General features: G+C 49.5%; 1 protein-coding gene and 1 pseudogene across 3 annotated transcripts in view; both read right to left on the bottom strand.

Annotated features, from left to right (window-relative positions):
- XPOT (exportin for tRNA) overlaps positions 1 to 21,470 on the bottom strand; it is a 288,220-nt gene that overhangs the window by 241,170 nt on the left and 25,580 nt on the right. The window lies entirely within an intron of this gene.
- LOC134936951 (5S ribosomal RNA) lies at positions 11,729 to 11,847 on the bottom strand (annotated as a pseudogene).

Raw genomic sequence — 21,470 nt, 5'->3', positions numbered from 1 at the left:
GAAAGAAAAATAAAATAATAAAGAAAAAAGAAACATTTCTTCAGCTAAACCCAAGTGAACCAGCTCCCTTGGGCACTAAACTAAGACTGGCTTGGAGGGAAGATAGTAGGGGAGGAGCTAGCCACACTGAGAATTTTAAAGTGCCAGCTCCCAATTACTGCCTACTATTTCCCCATTGTAACTACGCTCCAGTGGCCCCTAGTGGATGAAGGAGAAACATAATTTTTATTGGTAAAGTTTAAAACATAATTTCCCACATAGGTGATCCATAAGAAATAATAAGATTTTAAACCTACCGCTAAATCTTTTTCTCCTAGTCCGTAGAGGATGCTGGGGACTCCGTAAGGACCATAGGGATAGACGAGTTCCGCAGGAGAGATGGGCACTAAAAAAGAACTTTAGGTATGGGTGTGCACTGGCTCCTCCCTCTATGCCCCTCCTCCAGACCTCAGTTAGAGAAACTGTGCCCAGAGGAGACGGACAGTACGAGGAAAGGATTTTTGTTAATCTAAGGGCAAGATTCATACCAGCCCACACCATCCACACCGTATAACTTGGGATATACGAACCAGTTAACAGTATGAAACAACACAGCATCAGTCCGAGACTGATAAAACTGCAACATACCCCTTATGTAAGCAAAAACTATATACAAGTCTTGCAGATGTAGTCCGCACTGGGACGGGCACCCAGCATCTTCTAAGGACTAGGAGAAAAAGATTTACCGGTAGGTTTAAAATCTTATTTTCTCTTACGTCCTAGAGGATGCTGGGGACTCCGTAAGGACCATGGGGATTATACCAAAGCTCCCAAACGGACGGGAGAGTGCGGATGACTCTGCAGCACCGACTGAGCAAACAGGAGGTCCTCCTCAGCCAGGGTATCAAACTTGTAGAACTTTGCAAAGGTGTTTGAACCCGACCAAGTAGCAGCTCGGCACAATTGTAATGCCGAGACCCCTCGGGCAGCCGCCCAAGAAGAGCCCACCTTTCTAGTGGAATGGGCCTTTACCGATTTCGGTAACGGCAATCCAGCCGTAGAATGAGCCTGCTGAATCGTGTTACAGATCCAGCGAGCAATAGTCTGCTTCGAAGCAGGAGCGCCAACCTTGTTGGCTGCATACAGGACAAACAGTGCTTCTTGTTTTTCTGACCCGGGCCGTTCTGGCTACGGAAATTTTCAAAGCCCTGACCACATCAAGGGACTCTGAATCCTCCAAGTCTCGTGTAGCCACCGGCACCACAATAGGTTGGTTCATATGAAATCACCTTAGGCAAGAATTGAGGACGGGTCCGCAATTCCGCTCTATCCACATGGAAAACCAGATAGGGGCTTTTATGAGACAAAGCCGCCAACTCCGACACTCACCTAGCCGAAGCCAAGGCTAACAACATGGCCACTTTCCAAGTGAGAAATTTTAATTCCACCGTTTTAATAAGAATTTACTCACCGGTAATTCTATTTCTCGTAGTCCGTAGTGGATGCTGGGAACTCCGTAAGGACCATGGGGAATAGCGGGCTCCGAAGGAGGCTGGGCACTCTAGAAAGATTTATGACTACCTGGTGTGCACTGGCTCCTCCCACTATGACCCTCCTCCAAGCCTCAGTTAGGACACTGTGCCCGGACGAGCAGACATAATAAGGAAGGATTTAGAATCCTGGGTAAGACTCTTACCAGCCACACCAATCACACCGTACAACACGTGATACTATATCCAGTTTGACAGTATGAAAGCAACTGAGCCTCTCAACAGATGGCTCAACAATAACCCTTTAGTTAACAATAACTATTTACAAGTATTGCAGACAATCCGCACTTGGGATGGGCGCCCAGCATCCACTACGGACTACGAGAAATAGAATTACCGGTGAGTAAATTCTTATTTTCTCTGACGTCCTAGTGGATGCTGGGAACTCCGTAAGGACCATGGGGATTATACCAAAGCTCCCAAACGGGCGGGAGAGTGCGGATGACTCTGTAGCACCGAATGAGAGAACTCCAGGTCCTCCTCAGCCAGGGTATCAAATTTGTAGAATTTTGCAAACGTGTTTGCCCCTGACCAAGTAGCTGCTCTGCAAAGTTGTAAAGCCGAGACCCCTCGGGCAGCCGCCCAAGATGAGCCCACCTTCCTTGTGGAATGGGCATTTACAGATTTTGGCTGTGGTATGCCTGCCACAGAATGTGCAAGCTGAATTGTACTACAAATCCAGCGAGCAATAGACTGCTTAGAAGCAGGAGCACCCAGCTTGTTGGGTGCATACAGGATAAACAGCGAGTCAGAGTTTCTGACTCCAGCCGTCCTGGAAACATATATTTTCAGGGCCCTGACAACGTCTAGCAACTTGGAGTCCTCCAATTCACTAGTAGCCGCCGGCACCACAATAGGCTGGTTCAGGTGAAACGCTGACACCACCTTAGGAAGAAATTGGGGACGAGTCCTCAATTCTGCCCTATCCATATGGAAAATCAGATAAGGGCTTTTACATGATAAAGCCGCCAATTCGGACACTCGCCTGGCTGAAGCCAAGGCCAATAACATGACCACTTTCCACGTGAGATATTTTAGATCCACGGTTTTTAGTGGCTCAAACCAAAGTGATTTTAAGAAAACTCAACACCACGTTGAGATCCCAAGGTGCCACAGGGGGCACAAACGGGGGCTGAATATGCAGCACTCCTTTCACAATGCCTGAACTTCAGGTACTGAAGCTAATTCTTTTTGAAAGAAAATCGACAGAGCCGAGATCTGTACTTTAATGGAGCCTAGACTTAGGCCCATATTCACTCCTGCTTGCAGGAAATGTAGAAATCGACCTAGTGGAAATTCCTCTGTTGGGGCCTTTTTGGCCTCGCACCATGCAACATATTTCCGCCACATGCGGTGATAATGCTTTGCCGTAACATCTTTCCTGGCTTTAATAAGCGCAGGAATGACTTCTTCCGGAATACCCTTTTCCTTCAGGATCCGGCGCTCAATCGCCATGCCGTCAAACGCAGCCGCGGTAAGTCTTGGAACAGACAGGGCCCCTGCTGAAGCAGGTCCTGTCTGAGCGGCAGAGGCCATGGGTCCTCTGATATCATTTTCTGAAGTTCCGGGTACCAAGCCCTTCTTGGCCAATCCGGAACCACGAGTATCGTTCTTACTCCTCGCCATCTTATTATTCTCAGTACATTTGGTATGAGAGGCAGAGTAGGGAACACATAAACCGACTGGTACACCCACGGTGTCACTAGAGCGTCCACAGCTATCGCCTGAGGGTCCCTTGACCTGGCGCAATATCTCTCTAGCTTTTTGTTGAGGCGGGACGCCATCATGTCCACCTGTGGCCTTTCCCAACGGTTTACCAACAGCAGGAAGACTTCTGGATGAAGTCCCCACTCTCCCGGGTGTAGGTCGTGTCTGCTGAGGAAGTCTGCTTCCCAGTTGTCCACTCCCGGAATGAACACTGCTGACAGTGCTAGTACGTGATTTTCCGCCCATCGGAGAATCCTTGTGGCTTCCGCCATTGCCATCCTGCTTCTTGTGCCGCCCTGTCGGGTCACATGGGCGACTGCCGTGATGTTGTCTGACTGTATCAGTACCGGCTGGTTTTGAAGCAGGGGTCTTGCCTGACTTAGAGCATTGTAAATGGCCCTCAGTTCCAGAATTTATATGTAGGGAAGTCTCCTGACTTGACCATAGGCCCTGGAAGTTTCTTCCCTGTGTGACTGCTCCCCAGCCTTGAAGGCTGGCATCCGTGGTCACCAGGACCCAGTCCTGTATGCCGAAACTGCGGCCCTCTAGAAGATGAGCACCCTGCATCCACCACAGTAGAGACACCCTGGTCCTTGGAGACAGGGTTATCATTTGATGCATTTGAAGATGCGATCCCGACCACTTATCTAAGAGGTCTCACTGGAAGGTCCTCGCATGGAACCTGCCGAATGGAATTGCTTCGTATGAAGCCACCATTTTTCTCAGGACTCGTGTGCAACGATGCACCGATACCCTTTTGGTTTTAGGAGGTCTCCGACTAGAGATGACAGCTCCTTGGCTTTCTCCTGCGGGAGAAACACTTTTTTCTGTTCTGTGTCCAAAATCATCCCCAGGAACAGTAAGCGAGTGGAAGGAACCAGCTGTGACTTTGGAATGTTCAGAATCCAGCCATGCTGTTGTAGCACCTCCTGAGATAGTGCTACTCCGACCAGTAACTGCTCCCTGGACCTTGCCTTTATAAGGAGATCGTCAAAGTATGGGATAAATAAAAACTCCCTTTTTTTTTTTTTTTTTGAAGGAGTATCATCATTTCTGCCATTACCTTGGTAAACACCCTCGGTGCCGTGGACAGTCCAAACGGTAGTGTCTGGAATTGGTAATGGCAATCCTGTACCACAATCTGAGGTACTCCTGGTGAGGAAGGTAAATAGGGACATGCAGGTAAGCATCCTTGATGTCCAGGGATACCATGTAATCCCCCTCGTCCAGGCTTGCAATAACCGCCCTGAGCGATTCCATCTTGAACTTTGTTATGTAAGTGTTCAAGGATTTCCATTTTAAAATGGGTCTCACCGAACCGGCCGGTTTCGGTACCACAAACAGTGTGGAATAGTAACCCCGTCCTTGTTGAAGTAGGGGCACCTTGACTATCACCTGCTGGGAATACAGCTTGTGAATTGCCTCTAGCACAGCCTCCCTGTCTGAGGGAGTTGTCGGCAAGGCAGATTTGAGGAAACGGCGGGGGGAGACGCCTCGACTTCCAGCTTGACCCCTGAGATACTACTTGAAGGATCCAGGGATCAACCTGTGAGCGAGCCCACTGATCGCTGAAATTTTTGAAACGGCCCCCCACCGTACCTGGCTACGCCTGTGGAGCCCCCGCGTCATGCGGTGGACTCAGAGGAAGCAGGGGAAGAATTTTGATTCTGGGGACTGGCTGCTGGTGCAGCTTTTTCCCTCTTCCCTCGTTTGACCCGCCTGCTTTTTTGAAGCCGAAAGGACTGTACCTGATAATACAGTGCGTTTCTTAGGCTGTGAGGAAACCTGAGGTAAAATATTTTCATCCCAGCTGTTGCTGTGGATACGAGGTCCCAGAGACCATCCCCAACCAATTCCTCACCCTTATAAGGCTCTATGTGCCTTTTAAAGTCAGCATCACCTGTCCAGTGTCGGGTCTCCAATACCCTCCTGACAGAATGGACATTGCAATAATTCAGGATGCCAGCCGGCAAAATATTCCTCTGTGCATCCCTCATATATAAGACGACGTCTTATGTTCGCAAAATAGTATCCCTGTTTGAAAGGGGTACAGACCACGCTGCAGCAGTCTGCAGGTCTCAGTCTAGTACCTGAGTGTGTAATTACAGACTTCAGGATAGCCTCCTGCTATTTATCAGCAGGTACCTTCAAAGTGGCCGTATCCTAAGACGGCAGTGCCACCTTGACAAACGTGTGAGCGCCTTATCCACCCTAGGGGATATCTCCCAGCGTAACTTATCCTCTGGCGGGAAAGGGTACGCCATCAGTAACTTGTTAGAAATTACCAGTTTCTTATCGGGGAAACCCAGGCTTTCTCACACTTCATTCACTCATTTGATGGGGGAACAAAACACTGCCTGCTTTTTCTCCCCACACATAAAACCCTTTGTTTTTAGTGGTACTTGGGTTAATGTCAGAAATGTGTAACACATTTTATATTGCCGGGATCATGTAACGGATGTTCCTAGTGGATTGTGTATATGTCTCAACCTCGTCGACACTGGAGTCAGACTCCGTGTCGACATCTGTGTCTGCCATCTGAGGGAGTGTTGATGGCCTTTGAGACGTCTGGGCAGGCGCGGGCTGAGAAGCCGGCTGTCCCATAGCTGTTACGTCATCCAGCCTTTTATGTAAGGAGTTGACACTGTCGGTTAATACCTTCCACCTATCCATCCACTCTGGTGTCGGCCCACAGGGGCGACATCTCATTTATCGGCATCTGCTCCGCCTCCACATAAGTCTCCTCATCAAACCTGTCGACACAGCCATACCGACACCGCACACACACAAGGAATGCTCCAATGAGGACAGGACCCACAAAAGCCCTTTGGGGGGACAGAGTGAGAGTATGCCAGCACACACCAGAGCGCTATATAATGCAGGGACTGACTGAGTTATGTCCCCTATAGCTGCTTTTATATAATTTATACTGCGCCTAAATTTAGTGCCCCCCCTCTCTGTTTTAACCCTGTTCTGTAGTGTAGACTGCAGGGGAGAGCCAGGGAGCTTCCCTCCAACGGAGCTGTGAGGGAAAAATGGCGCCAGTGTGCTGAGGAGATAGGCTCCGCCCCCTTTTCCGCGGCCTTTTCTCCCGCATTTTTATGGAATCAGGCAGGGGTTAATATACATCCATATAGCCCTGGGGGTTATATGTGATGTATTTTTGCCAGCCAAGGTGTTTATATTGCTGCTCAGGGCGCCCCCCCAAGCGCCCTGCACCCTCAGTGACCGGAGTGTGTGGTGTGCATGAGGAGCAATGGCGCACAGCTGCAGTGCTGTGCGCTACCTTGGTGAAGACTGATGTCTTCTGCCGCCGTTTTTCCGGACCTCTTCTTGCTTCTGGCTCTGTAAGGGGGACGGCGGCGCGGCTCCGGGACCGAACACCAAGGACTGGGCCTGCGGTCGATCCCTCTGGAGCTAATGGTGTCCAGTAGCCTAAGAAGCCCAATCCGGCTGCAAGCAGGCGAGTTCGCTTCTTCTCCCCTTAGTCCCTCGCTGCAGTGAGCCTGTTGCCAGCAGGTCTCACTGAAAATAAAAAACCTAAATCTATACTTTCTTTCTAAGGGCTCAGGAGAGCCCCTAGTGTGCATCCAACCTCGGCCGGGCACAAGATCTAACTGAGGCTTGGAGGAGGGTCATAGTGGGAGGAGCCAGTGCACACCAGGTAGTCATAAATCTTTCTAGAGTGCCCAGCCTCCTTCGGAGCCCGCTATTCCCCATGGTCCTTACGGAGTTCCCAGCATCCACTAGGACGTTAGAGAAAAGTGGTTTAAACCAATGCGACTTAAGGAACCTCAACACCACATTAAGGTCCCAAGGCGCCACCGGAGGTACAAAAGGAGGCTGAATATGCAGCACTCCCTTTACAAAAGTCTCTACTTCTGGGAGAGAAGCTAATTCCTTCTGAAAGAAAATGGATAGGGGGCGAAATCTGAACCTTAATGGAGCCTAATTTTAGGCCCAAATTCACTCCAGTTTGTAGGAAGTGAAGGAAACGGCCCAGACGGAAGAGTAGGAGCATTCCTGGCCTCACACCAAGAAACATACTTCCGCCATATACGGTGATAATGTTTAGCTGTCACATCCTTCCTAGTCTTTATCAGAGTAGGAATGACCTCATCCGGAATGCCCTTTTCTGCTAGTATCCAGCGTTCAACCGCCATGCCGTCAAACGCAGCCGCGGTAAGTCTTGGAACAGACAGGGTCCCTGTTGTAACAGGTCCTTTCTTAGAGGAAGAGGCCACAGATCTTCTGTGAGTATTTCCTGCAGATCCGGATACCAGGCCCTTCGCGGCCAATCTGGAACAATGAGAATTGTCTGTACTCCTCTTCGTATTATTCTCAACACCGTGGGGATGAGAGGAAGAGAAGGAAACACATAGACCGACTGGAACACCCACGATGTCACCAGGGCGTCCACAGCCACCGCCTGAGGGTCTCTTGACCTGGCGCAATACTTCCGCAATTTCTTGTTGAGGCGGGACGCCATCATGTCTATCTGGGGCAGTCCCCACAGACTTGCAATCTGTGCGAAGACTTCCTGATGAAGTCCCCACTCTCCTGGATGTAGATCGTGTCTGCTGAGGAAGTCTACTTCCCAGTTGTCCACTCCCGGAATGAACACTGCTGTCAGTGCGCTTACATGATTTTCCGCCCAGCGAAGAATCCTGGTGGCTTCCGCCATTGCCACTCTGCTCCTTGTGCCACCTTGGCGGTTTACTTGAGCTACTGCGGTGATGTTGTCTGATTGAATCAGAACCGGTAGGTCGCGAAGCAAAGTCTCCGCTTGACAAAGGGCGTTGTATATGGCCCTCAGCTCCAGGACGTTGATGTGAAGACAAATTTCCTGGCTTGACCAAAGACCTTGGAAGTGTCTTCCCTGCGTGACTGCTCCCCAACCTCGGAGGCTCGCATCCGTGGTTACCAGAATCCAGTCCTGAATGCCGAACCTGCGACCCTCTAGAAGGTGAGCACTCTGCAGCCACCACAGGAGAGATACCCTGGCCCTGGGGGACAGGGTGATCATCTGATGAATCTGTAGATGTGACCCGGACCACTTGTACAGTAGGTCCCATTGGAAAGTCCTCGCATGGAACCTGCCGAATGTAATGGCCTCGTAAGACGCCACCATTTTTCCCAGGACTCGAGTGCAGTGATGCACTGACACCTGTTTTGGCTTCAATAGGTCCCTGACTAGAGTCACGAGTTCCTGGGCCTTTTCTATCGGAAGATAAACCCTTTTCTGGTCCGTATCCAGAATCATGCCTAAGAAGGTCAAACGAGTCGTAGGAACCAACTGTGACTTCGGGATATTGAGAATCCAGCCGTGTTACTGTAACACCTTCAGTAAAAGTGACATGCTGTTCAACAACTGCTCTCGTGATCTCGCTTTTATGAGGAGATCGTCCAAGTACGGGATAATTGTGACACCCTGCTTGGAGCACCATCATTTCCGCCATTACCTTGGTGAAAATCCTCGGGGCCGTGGAAAGCCCAAACAGCAGCGTCTGAAATTGGTAATGACAATCCTGTACTGCAAATCTCAGGTACGCCTGATAAGGTGGATATATGGGAACATGAAGGTATGCATCCTTTTTGTCCAGGGATACCATAAAATCCCCCCCTTCTAGGCTGGCGATGACCGCTCTGAGCGATTCCATCCTGAACTTGAACCTTTTCAAGTATAGGTTCAAGGATTTTAAATTTAAAATGGATCTGACCGAACCATCCGGTTTTGGGACTACAAATAGGGTTGAGTAATACCCCCTCCCTTGTTGAAGCAGGGGAACTTTGACCACCACCTGTAATAGGACACAGTTTGTGAATTGCGTTTAAAACTATCTCCCTTTCTGGGGGGAGAAGCTGGTAGGGCCGATTTGAAAAACCGGCGAGGAGGCACCTCTTCGAATTCCAGCTTGTAACCCTGGGAAACAATTTCTATTGCCCAGGGATCCACCTGTGAGTGAACCCAGATGTGGCTGAAAAGTCGAAGACGTGCCCCCACTGGGGCGGACTCCCTCAGCGGAGCCCCAGCGTCATGCGGTGGATTTTGTAGAGGCCGGGGAGGACTTTTGCTCCTGGGAACTAGCTGTGGTTGGCAGCATCTTCCCTTTGCCCTTACCTCTGGCAAGAAAGGACGATCCTCGTACTCTCGTTTCTATGTGACCGAAAGGACTGCATCTGATAAGGTGGCGCTTTCTTAGGCTGTGAGGAAATATAAGGCAAATAAAATTGATTTACCTGCCGTAGCTGTGGAAACCAGGTCCGAGAGACCTTCCCCAAACAATTCCTCACCCTTGTAAGGTAAAACCTCCATATGCCTCTTTGAGTCGGCATCACCTGTCCATTGTCGGGTCCATAGGGCTCGTCTAGCAGAGATCACCATAGCGTTGACTCCAGAACCCAGTAGGCCAATGTCTTTGAGCATCTCTCATATATAAGACAGCATCTTTAATATGACCCAGGGTCAATAAAATGGTGTCCTTATCCAGGGTATCAATATCCGCCGATAAGGTATCTGTCCATGCTGCTACAGCGCTACAAACCCAAGCCAACGCTATCGCCGGTCTGAGTAAGGTACCAGAATGTGTGTAAATGGACTTCAAGGTAGCCTCCTGCTTGCGTTCAGCAGGATCTCTGAGGGTAGCCGTATCTTGGGATGGCAGCGCTACCTTTTTGGATAAGCGTGTCAACGCTTTGTCCACCCTTGGGGAAGATTCCCACCGTATCCTGTCCTTAGTCGGGAAAGGATGCGCCATAAGAATCCTTTTGGGAATCTGCAGTTTCTTGTCTGGAGATTCCCAAGCCTTTTCAAATAATTCGTTCAGCTCATGAGATGGTGGAAAAGTTACCTCAGGTTTCTTTTCCTTATACATGTGTACCCTTGTGTCAGGGACAGGGGGGTCCTCTGTGATATGCAGTACATCTTTTATTGCAATAATCATATATTGAATACTTTTAGCCAATTTTGGCTGTAACTTTGCATCATCGTAGTCGACACAGGAGTCAGAATCCGTGTCTGTATTAGTGTCTACTATATGGGATAGTGGGCGCTTTTGAGACCCCGAAGGTCCCTGCGACATAGGGGCAGGCAGGGCTTGACTCCCTGTACATTCCCTGGACTCAGCTTTGTCCAACCTTTTGTGCAATAAATTCACATTAGCACTTAAAATATTCCACATATCCAACCAGTCAGGTGTCGGTGTTGCCGACGGAGACACCACACTCATTTGCTCCACCTCCTCCCTAGGAGAGCCTTCTACCTCAGACATGCCGACACACCACACACTCAGGGAATCCTCTTATCTGAAGACAGTTCCCCCACAAGGCCCTTTGGAGAGACAGAGAGAGAGAGTATGCCAGCAAACACCCAGCGCTAATGACTCAGGAAAACACAATATGTTTACCCAGATAGCGCTGTTATCTATCCTCTCAGCGGTGTGCTGTGGAGAAAATGGCGTCGGTGAGTGCTGAGGAACAAGCTCCGCCCCCTCGACGGCGGGCTTCGGTCCCGCTGAAAATATTCAAAAAATTGGCGGGGGATCTCTTATATACAGTGCCTAGCCTGTATATATAGTTTTTATCCAGATTGGAGGTTCCTATTGCTGCCCAGGGCGCCCCCCCTGCGCCCTGCACCCTTACAGTGCCTGCCGTGTGTGTGTTATGTGGGAGCAATGGCGCGCAGTGAAGATCTGAAGTCTTCTGCCGCCTCTGAAGTCTTCTTTCTTCACATACTCACCCGGCTTCTATCTTCCGGCTCTGCGAGGACGAGGCGGCACGGCTCCGGGACGAACGGCGAGGGTGAGACCTGCGTTCCATTCCCTCTGGAGCTAATGGTGTCCAGAAGCCTAAGAAACAGAGCCTAACATTAAAGTAGGTCTGTTTCTCTCTCCTCAGTCCCTCGATGCAGGGAGTCTGTTGCCAGCAGGCTCCCTGAAAATAAAAAACCTAACAAAATTACTTTCTTTTCAGGAAACTCAGTAGAGCTCCCTGTAATGCACCCAGTCTCCTCTGGGCACAGTATCAAACTGAGGTCTGGAGGAGGGGCATAGAGGGAGGAGCCAGTGCACACCCATACCTAAAGTTCTTTTTTAGTGCCCATGTCTCCTGCGGAGCCCGTCTATCTCCATGGTCCTTACGGAGACCCCAGCATCCTCTAGGACGTAAGAGAAAAAGAAATTATGAAAATTTTTTTAAATGTTCTGGTCTTTTTTTCACAAAAAGTGATTGAAAAGGTTGTAGACACTTGGGACCAAGGAGTGGTCACGAAAATAGTGATAGATATGTCCAAGTAGGACCACTTATATTAAGTCAATGCAGTAGAATTTATTGGTCACCAATGATAAACACCTAACTGATGACTCATACCACGTATGTTGATATAGACTGGACGCTGAGCTGCAGTAAGGAAGAATTAATGGATAAAGGAAGAACGTTAAAGTGGTGATACTGCTGTTGGTGTCACATTTCACATAGGAAGGAAATTAATTCCTACTCTACAACACCAGGTATTCGCAGGAAGTCTCCTCTCCAGGTACTAACCCGGCCCAACGCTGTTTGGCTTCCAAGATCAGACAAGATCGGGCATTGGCAGCGTGGTATGCTAGTAGAGAATTTATGCGATCTGTATACCAATGAGAGTGCACCTATAAAGGGAAATTGGTAAAGAGTATGGATATAATTCTAGAAGAATGGAAAGAGATATGAATAGGTAAGGTAGATAAAAATGTGTGGATCTACTTTCTATGTTAGGCATGGCCCAACAAATCCCACGTCCATGGTTTTGTGCGCCATGGATCGTAGATGAGAGTCCACGGAAAAGTAGTGGAGAGAAGAAAGGCAAAAAATACTGCATTTTTTTCTCCAATTGTGTAATGAGACAATACAATAAAAAGTTACTGCATTAAACATCAAGTCAGTTGTAGAAAATGTATATGTCACCATTAATGGTATTATGCTCCTGACACCAAGTGCTATTTTTAGCACAAGAATTGGACATAAAAATCTGATCCTCACAGGAAAAAATAAGATTTTACTCACCGGTAAATCTATTTCTCGTAGTCCGTAGTGGATGCTGGGACTCCGTAAGGACCATGGGGAATAGCGGCTCCGCAGGAGACTGGGCACAACTAAAGAAAGCTTTAGGACTACCTGGTGTGCACTGGCTCCTCCCACTATGACCCTCCCCCAGACCTCAGTTAGGATACTGTGCCCGGAAGAGCTGACACAATAAGGAAGGATTTTGAATCCCGGGTAAGACTCATACCAGCCACACCAATCACACCGTATAACTCGTGATACTATACCCAGTTAACAGTATGAAAATAAGAATTTACTTACCGATAATTCTATTTCTCGGAGTCCGTAGTGGATGCTGGGGTTCCTGAAAGGACCATGGGGAACAGCGGCTCCGCAGGAGACAGGGCACAAAAGTAAAGCTTTTACAGGTCAGGTGGTGTGTACTGGCTCCTCCCCCTATGACCCTCCTCCAGACTCCAGTTAGGTACTGTGCCCGGACGAGCGTACACAATAAGGGAGGATTTTGAATCCCGGGTAAGACTCATACCAGCCACACCAATCACACCGTACAACTTGTGATCTAAACCCAGTTAACAGTATGATAACAGAGGAGCCTCTGAAAGATGGCTTCCTAAACAATAACCCGAATTAGTTAACAATAACTATGTACAAGTATTGCAGATAATCCGCACTTGGGATGGGCGCCCAGCATCCACTACGGACTCCGAGAAATAGAATTATCGGTAAGTAAATTCTTATTTTCTCTATCGTCCTAAGTGGATGCTGGGGTTCCTGAAAGGACCATGGGGATTATACCAAAGCTCCCAAACGGGCGGGAGAGTGCGGATGACTCTGCAGCACCGAATGAGAGAACTCCAGGTCCTCCTTTGCCAGGGTATCAAATTTGTAAAAATTTACAAACGTGTTCTCCCCTGACCACGTAGCTGCTCGGCAGAGTTGTAATGCCGAGACCCCTCGGGCAGCCGCCCAAGATGAGCCCACCTTCCTTGCGGAATGGGCCTTAACAGATTTAGGCTGTGGCAGGCCTGCCACAGAATGTACAAGTTGAATTTTGTTACAAATCCAACGAGCAATCGACTGCTTAGAAGCAGGTGCACCCAACTTGTTGGGTGCATACAGTATAAACAGCGAGTCAGATTTTCTGACTCCAGCAGTCCTTTAAATGTATATTTTTAAGGCTCTGACAACGTCCAACAACTTGGAGTCCTTCAAGTCGTCTGTAGCCGCAGGCACTACAATAGGCTGGTTCAGGTGAAACGCTGATACCACCTTAGGGAGAAAATGCGGACGCGTCCGCAGCTCTGCCCTATGTCGAATGGAAAATTAAATAAGGGCTTTTATAAAACAAAGCCGCCAGTTCAGATACTCTCCCGGCCGAAGCCAGGGCCAGTAACATAGTCACTTTCCATGTGAGATATTTCAAATCCACATTCTTTAGTGGTTCAAACCAATTGGATTTGAGGAAATCTAAAACTACATTTAGATCCCACGGTGCCACCTTAGGCACCACAGGAGGCTGTATATGCAGTACTCCTTTGATAAAAATCTGGACCTCAGGGACTGAGGCCAATTCTTTTTGGAAGAATATTGATAGGGCCGAAATTTGAACCTTAATAGATCCCAATTTGAGACCCATAGACAATCCTGATTGCAGGAAATGTAGGAAAACGACCCAGTTGAAATTCCTCCATCGGAGCACTCCGCTGCTCGCACCCCGCAACATATTTTCGCCAAATACGGCGATAATGCTTCGCGGTGACTTCCTTCCTTGCCTTTATCAAGGTAGGAATGACTTCTTCTGGAATGCCTTTTCCTTTTAGGATCTGGCATTCAAACGCCATGCCGTCAAACGCAGCCGCGGTAAGTCTTGAAAAAGACAAGGACCCTGCTGAAGCAGGTCCCTTCTCAGAAGTAGAGGCCACGGATCGTCCGTGACCATCTCTTGAAGTTCCGGGTACCAAGTCCTTCTTGGCCAATCCGGAGCCACTAGTCTTACTCCTCTTTGCCGTATAATCCTCAATACCTTTGGTATGAGAGGCAGAGGAGGAAACACATATACCGACTGGTACACCCAAGGTGTTACCAGCGCGTCCACAGCTATTGCCTGCGGATCTCTTGACCTGGCGCAATACCTGTCCAGTGTTTTGTTGAGGCGAGACGCCATCCTGTCCACCATTGGTTTTACCCAACGGTTTAATAGCATGTGGAAAACTTCTGGATGAAGTCCCCACTCTCCCGGGTGAAGGTCGTGTCTGCTGAGGAAGTCTGCTTCCCAGTTGTCCACTCCCGGGATGAACACTGCTGACAGTGCTATCACGTGATTCTCCGCCCAGCGAAGGATCCTGGCAGCTTCTGCCATTGCCCTCCTGCTTCTTGTGCCGCCCTGTCTGTTTACATGGGCGACTGCCGTGATGTTGTCCGACTGGATCAACACCGGTCTTCCTTGAAGCAGAGGTTCCGCCTGGCTTAGAGCATTGTAGATTGCTCTTAGTTCCAGAATGCTTATGTGAAGAGACTTTTTCAGGCTCGACCACACTCCCTGGAAATTTCTTCCCTGTGTGACTGCTCCCCAGCCTCTCAGGCTGGCATCCGTGGTCACCAGGATCCAATCCTGCATGCCGAATCTGCGGCCCTCCAATAGATGAGCCTCCTGCAACCACCACAGAAGGGATACCCTTGTCCTCGGCGACAGGGTTATCCGCAGGTGCATCTGAAGATGCGACCCTGACCATTTGTCCAACAGATCCCTTTGCATGGAATCTGCCGAAATGGATGGCTTCGTAAGAAGCTACCATTTTTTCCCAGGACTCTTGTGCATTGATGTACAGACACCTTTCCTGGTTTTAGGAGGTTCCTGACCAGGTCAGATAACTCCTTGGCTTTTTCTTCGGGAAGAAAAACCTTTTTCTGAACTGTGTCCAGAATCATCCCCAGGAACAGCAGACGAGTTGTCGGCATTAATTGGGATTTTGGAATATTCAGAATCCATCCGTTCTGCTTTAGCACCTCTTGAGATAGTGCTAAACCCATCTCTAGCTGTTCTCTGGACCTTGCCCTTATTAGGAGATCGTCCAAGTATGGGATAATTAATACGCCTTTTCTTCGAAGAAGAAATATTATCTCGGCCATTACCTTTGTAAAGACCCGAGGTGCCGTGGACAAACCAAACGGCAGCGTCTGAAACTGATAGTGACAGTTTTGTACAACGAACCTGAGGTACCCCTGGTGTGAGGGGTAATTGGAACGTGGAGATACGCATCCTTGATGTCCAAGGATACCATAAAGTCCCCTTCTTCCAGGTTCGCTATCACTGCTCTGAGTGACTCCATCTTGAACTTGAACTTCTTTATGTACAGGTTCAAGGACTTCAGATTTAGAATAGGCCTTACCGAGCCATCCGGCTTCGGTACCACAAAAAGAGTGGAATAATACCCCTTCCCTTGTTGTAGAAGAGGTACCTTGACTATCACCTGCTGAGAATACAGCTTGTGAATGGCTTCCAAAACCGTCTCCCTTTCTGAGGGGGACGTTGGTAAAGCAGACTTCAGGAACGGCGAGGTGGCTCTGTCTCTAATTTCAACCTGTACCCCTGAGATATTATCTGCAGGATCCAGGGATTTACCTGCGAGTGAGCCCACTGCGCGCTGTAATTCTTGAGACGACCGCCTACCGCCCCCGAGTCCGCTTGCGAAGCCCCAGCGTCATGCTGAGGCTTTTGTAGAAGCCGGGGAGGGCTTCTGTTCCTGGGAAGGAGCTGCCTGTTGCTGTCTCTTCCCTCGTCCTCTGCCTCGTGGCAGATATGAATAGCCCTTTGCTCTCTTATTTTTAAAGGAACGAAAGGGCTGCGGTTGAAAGGTCGGTGCCTTTTTCTGTTGGGGAGTGACTTGAGGTAGAAAGGTGGATTTCCCGGCCGTAGCCGTGGCCACCAAATCCGATAGACCGACCCCAAATAACTCCTCTACGCATCGCCTGTCCACTGTCGTGTCCATAAAGCTCTTCTGGCCGAAATGGACATAGCACTTACCCGTGATGCCAGTGTGCAGATATCTCTCTGTGCATCACGCATATAAAGAAATGCATCCTTTATTTGTTCTAACGACAGTAAAATATTGTCCCTGTCCAGGGTATCAATATTTTCGATCAGGGATTCTGACCAAACTACCCCAGCACTGCACATCCAGGCAGTCGCAATAGCTGGTCGTAGTATAACACCTGCATGTGTGTATATACCTTTTTGGATATTTTCCATCCTCCTATCTGATGGATCTTTAAGTGCGGCCGTCTCAGGAGAGGGTAACGCCACTTGTTTTGATAAGCGTGTTAGCGCTTTGTCCACCCTAGGAGGTGTTTCCCAGCGCTCCCTAACCTCTGGCGGGAAAGGGTATAAAGCCAATAACTTCTTTGAAATTAGCAGTTTTTTATCGGGGCACCCCACGCTTCATCACACACGTCATTTAATTCTTCTGATTCGGTAAAAACTACTGGTAGTTTTTTCACACCCCACATAATACCCTGTTTAGTGGTACCTGTAGTATCAGCTAAATGTAACATCTCCTTTATTGCCAAAATCATATAACGTGTGGCCCTACTGGAAAATACGGTTGATTCGTCACCTTCACCACCGGAATCAGTGCCTGTGTCTGGGTCTGTGTCGACCGACTGAGGCAAGGGGCGTTTTACAGCCCCTGACGGTGTTTGAGGCGCCTGGACAGGCACTAATTGAGTGTCCGGCCGCCTCATGTCGGCAAACGACTGCTTAAGCGAGTTGACGCTATCCCGTAATTCCACAAATAAAGGCATCCATTCTGGTGTCGACCCCCTAGGAGGTGACATCCTCATATTTGGCAATTGCTCCGCCTCCACACCAATAACGTCCTCATACATGTCGACACACACGTACCGACACACAGCAGACACACAGGGAATGCTCTATACGAAGACAGGACCCACTAGCCCTTTGGGGAGACAGAGGGAGAGTCTGCCAGCACACACCAAAAAACGCTATATATGACAGGGATAGCCTTATGATTAAGTGCTCCCTTATAGCTGCTTTTATATTAATATATTGCCATTTATTTTGCCCCCCCTCTCTGTTATACCCTGTTTCTGTAGTGCAGTGCAGGGGAGAGACCTGGGAGCCTTCCTGACCAGCGGAGCTGTGACAGAAAATGGCGCCGTGTGCTGAGGAGATAGGCCCCGCCCCTTTTTCGGCGGGCTCGTCTCCCGCTATTTAGTACATTTAGGCAGGGGTAAATATCTCCATATAGCCTCTGGGGCTATATGTGAGGTATTTTTAGCCTTTTTAAAGGTTTTCATTTGCCTCCCAGGGCGCCCCCCCCCCAGCGCCCTGCACCCTCAGTGACTGCCGTGTGAAGTGTGCTGAGAGGAAAATGGCGCACAGCTGCAGTGCTGTGCGCTACCTTAAGAAGACTGCAGGAGTCTTCAGCCGCCGATTCTGGACCTCTTCTTGCTTCAGCATCTGTGAGGGGGCCGGCGGCGTGGCTCCGGTGACCATCCAGGCTGTACCTGTGATCGTCCCTCTGGAGCTTCATGTCCAGTAGCCAAGAAGCCAATCCATCCTGCACGCAGGTGAGTTCACTTCTTCTCCCCTCTGTCCCTCGTTGCAGTGATCCTGTTGCCAGCAGGAATCACTGTAAAATAAAAAACCTAAGCTAAACTCTCTAAGCAGCTCTTTATGAGAGCCACCTAGAATTGCACCCTTCTCGGCCGGGCACAAAAATCTAACTGGAGTCTGGAGGAGGGTCATAGGGGGAGGAGCCAGTACACACCACCTGACCTGTAAAAGCTTTACTTTTGTGCCCTGTCTCCTGCGGAGCCGCTGTTCCCCATGGTCCTTTCAGGAACCCCAGCATCCACTTAGGACGATAGAGAAATATAACTGAGCCTCTCAACAGATGGCTCAACAATAACCCTTTAGTTAGGCAATAACTATAAACAAGTATTGCAGACAATCCGCACTTGGGATGGGCGCCCAGCATCCACTACGGACTACGAGAAATAGATTTACCGGTGAGTAAAATCTTATTTTCTCTAACGTCCTAAGTGGATGCTGGGACTCCGTAAGGACCATGGGGATTATACCAAAGCTCCCAAACGGGCGGGAGTGTGCGGATGACTCTGCAGCACCGAATGAGCAAACTCTAGGTCCTCCTCAGCCAGGGTATCAAACTTGTAGACTGTTGCAAAAATGTTTGAACCCGACCAAGTAACAGCTCGGCAAAGTTGTAAAGCCGAGACCCCTCGGGCAGCCGCCCAAGAAGAGCCCACTTTCCTTGTGGAATGGGCTTTTACAGATTTAGGGTGCGGCAGTCCAGCCGCAGCATGTGCAAGTTGAATCGTGCTACAGATCCAGAGAGCAATAGTCTGCTTAGAAGCAGGAGCACCCAGCTTGTTGGGTGCATACAGGATAAATAGCGAGTCAGTTTTCCTGACTCCAGCCGTCCTGGAACATATACTTTTCAGGGCCCTGACTACGTCCAGTAACTTGGAATCCTCCAAGTCCCAAGTAGCCGCAGGCACCACAATAGGTTGGTTCACATGAAAAACTGATACCACCTTAGGAAGGAATTGGGAACGAGTCCTCAATTCCGCCTTATCCATATAAAATACAGATCAGGGCTTTTGTATGACAAAGCCGCCAATTCTGATACACGCCTGGCCGACGCCAAGGCCCACAGCATGACCACTTTCCACGTGAGGTATTGTAGCTCCACGGATTTAAGTGGCTCAACCCAATGCGACTTCAGGAAATCCAACACCACGTTGAGATCCCACGGTGCCACTTGAGGCACAAACGGGGGCTGACTATGCAGCACTCCCTTAACAAAAATCTGAACTTCAGGCAGTGACGCCAGTTCTATTTTGGAAGAAAATCGATAGAGCCGAAATCTGGACCTTCATGGAACCCAATTTTATGCCCATAGTCACCTCTGACTGTAGGAAGTGCAGAAATCGACCTAGCTGAAATTTCTCCTTTGGGGCCTTCCTGGCCTCACAGCACGCAACATATTTCCGCCATATGCGGTGATAATGGTTTGCGTTCACTTCTGTCCTAGCTTTAAATAGCGTAGGGATAACTTCCTCCGGAATGCCCATTTCCTTCAGGATCCGGCGTTCAACCGCCATGCCGTCAAACGCAGCCGCGGTACGTCTTGGAACAGACAGGCCCCCTGCTGCAGCAGGTCTTGTCTGAGCGGCAGAGGCCATGGGTCCTCTGAGATCATTTCTTGGAGTTCTGGGTACCAAGCTCTTCTTGGCCAACCCGGAACCATGAGTATAGTTCTTACTCCTCTCCTTCTTATTATTCTCATTACCCTGGGTAAGAGAGGCAGAGAAGGGAACACATACACCGACTGGTACACCCACACCTGAGGGTCCCTTGACCTGGCGCAATATCTTTGTAACGGTTTGTTGAGGCGGGACGCCATCATGTCCACCTGTGGCCTTTCCCAACGGTGTACAATCATTTGGAAGACTTCTGGATGAAGTCCCTACTCTCCCGGGTGGAGGTCGTGTCTTCTGAGAAAGTCTGCTTGTCAGTTGTCCACTCCGGGAACGAACACTGCCGACAGTGCTAACACATGATTTTCCGCCCATCGGAGAATCCTTGTGGCTTCTGCCATCGCCATCCTGCTTCTTGTGCCGCCCTGTCGGTTTACATGAGCGACCGCCGTGATGTTGTCTGACTGGATCAGCACCGGCCGGTGTTGAAGCAGGGGTCTAGCCTGACTTAGGGCATTGTAAATGGCCCTTAGTTCCAGAATATTTACGTGTACGGAAGTCTCCTGACTTTTCCATAGCCTTGGAAGTTTCTTCCCTGTGTGACTGCCCCCCAGCCTCGAAGGCTGGCATCCGTGGTCACCAGGACCCAGTCCTGTATGCCGAATCTGCGGCCCCCTAGAAGATGAGCACTCTGCAGCCACCACAACAGCGACACCCTGGCCCTTGGAGACAGGGTTACCGCCGATGCATCTGAAGATGCGACCCGGACCACTTGTCCCACAGATCCCACTGGAAGATTCTTGCATGGGACCTGGCGAATGGAATTTCTTCGTAAGAAGCTACCATCTTTCCCAGGGCTTGCGTGCATTGATGCACCGACACCTGTATTTGTATTAGGAGGTCTCTGTCTAGAGACGACAACTCCTTGGACTTCTCCTCCGGGAGAAACCCATTTTTATCCTGTTCTGTGTCCAGAACCATACCCAGGAACAGTAGACGCGTCGTAGGAACCAGCTGCGACTTAGGAATAATCAGAATCCAGCCGTGCTGGTGTAGCACTTCCCGAGATAGTGCTACTCCGACGAACAACTGCTCCCTGGACCTCGCCTTTATAAGGAGATCGTCCAATTACGGGATAATTATTTCGGCCATTACCTTGGTAAATACCTCGGTGCCGGAGACAGACCAACGGCAACGTCTGAAATTGGTAATGACAATCCTGTACCACAATTTTGAGGTACTCCTGGTGAAGAGGATAAATAAGGACATGCAGGTAAGCATCCTTGATGTCCAGTGATACCATGAAATTCTCCAGGCTTGCAATAATCGCCCTGAGCGATTCCATTTTGAACTTGAACCTTCGTATATAAGTGTTCAAGGATTTCAATTTTAGAATGGGTCTCACCGAACCGTCTGGTTTCGGTACCACAACATTTTGGAATAGTAACCCCGGCCTTGTTGAAGGAGGGGTACCTTGATTTCACCTGCTGGAAGTACAGCTTGTGAATTGCCGCCAGTACTACCTTTCTCCGAGGGCAGCAGGCAAGGCTGATGTGAGGTAACGGCGAGGAGGAGTCGCCTCGAACTCCAGCCTGTATCCCTGTGATACTACTTTCAGAACCTTGGGATCCACCTGTGGGCAAGCCCACTGGTCCCTGAAGTTCCCGAGACGCGCCCCTACCGCACCTGTCTCCACCTGTGGAGCCCCAGCGTCATGCGGTGGACTCAGAGGAAGCGGGGGAAGATTTTTGATCCTGGGAACTGGCTGTCTGGTGCAGCATTTTCCTTCTTCCCTTGCCTCTGTGCAGAAAGGAAGCGCCTTTGACCCGCTTGCTTTTCTGAAGCCGAAAGGACTGTACCTGAAAATACGGTACTTTCTTAGGCTGTGAGGAAACCTGAGGTAAAAAAATTTTTTCCCAGCTGTTGCTGTGGATACGAGGTCCCAGAGACCAA

Source organism: Pseudophryne corroboree, chromosome 6, assembly GCF_028390025.1.
Source record: "Pseudophryne corroboree isolate aPseCor3 chromosome 6, aPseCor3.hap2, whole genome shotgun sequence".
Lineage (NCBI taxonomy): Eukaryota > Metazoa > Chordata > Amphibia > Anura > Myobatrachidae > Pseudophryne > Pseudophryne corroboree.
Note: the sequence above shows the minus strand (reverse complement) of the source record. Positions and strands in the feature narration are given on the sequence as shown.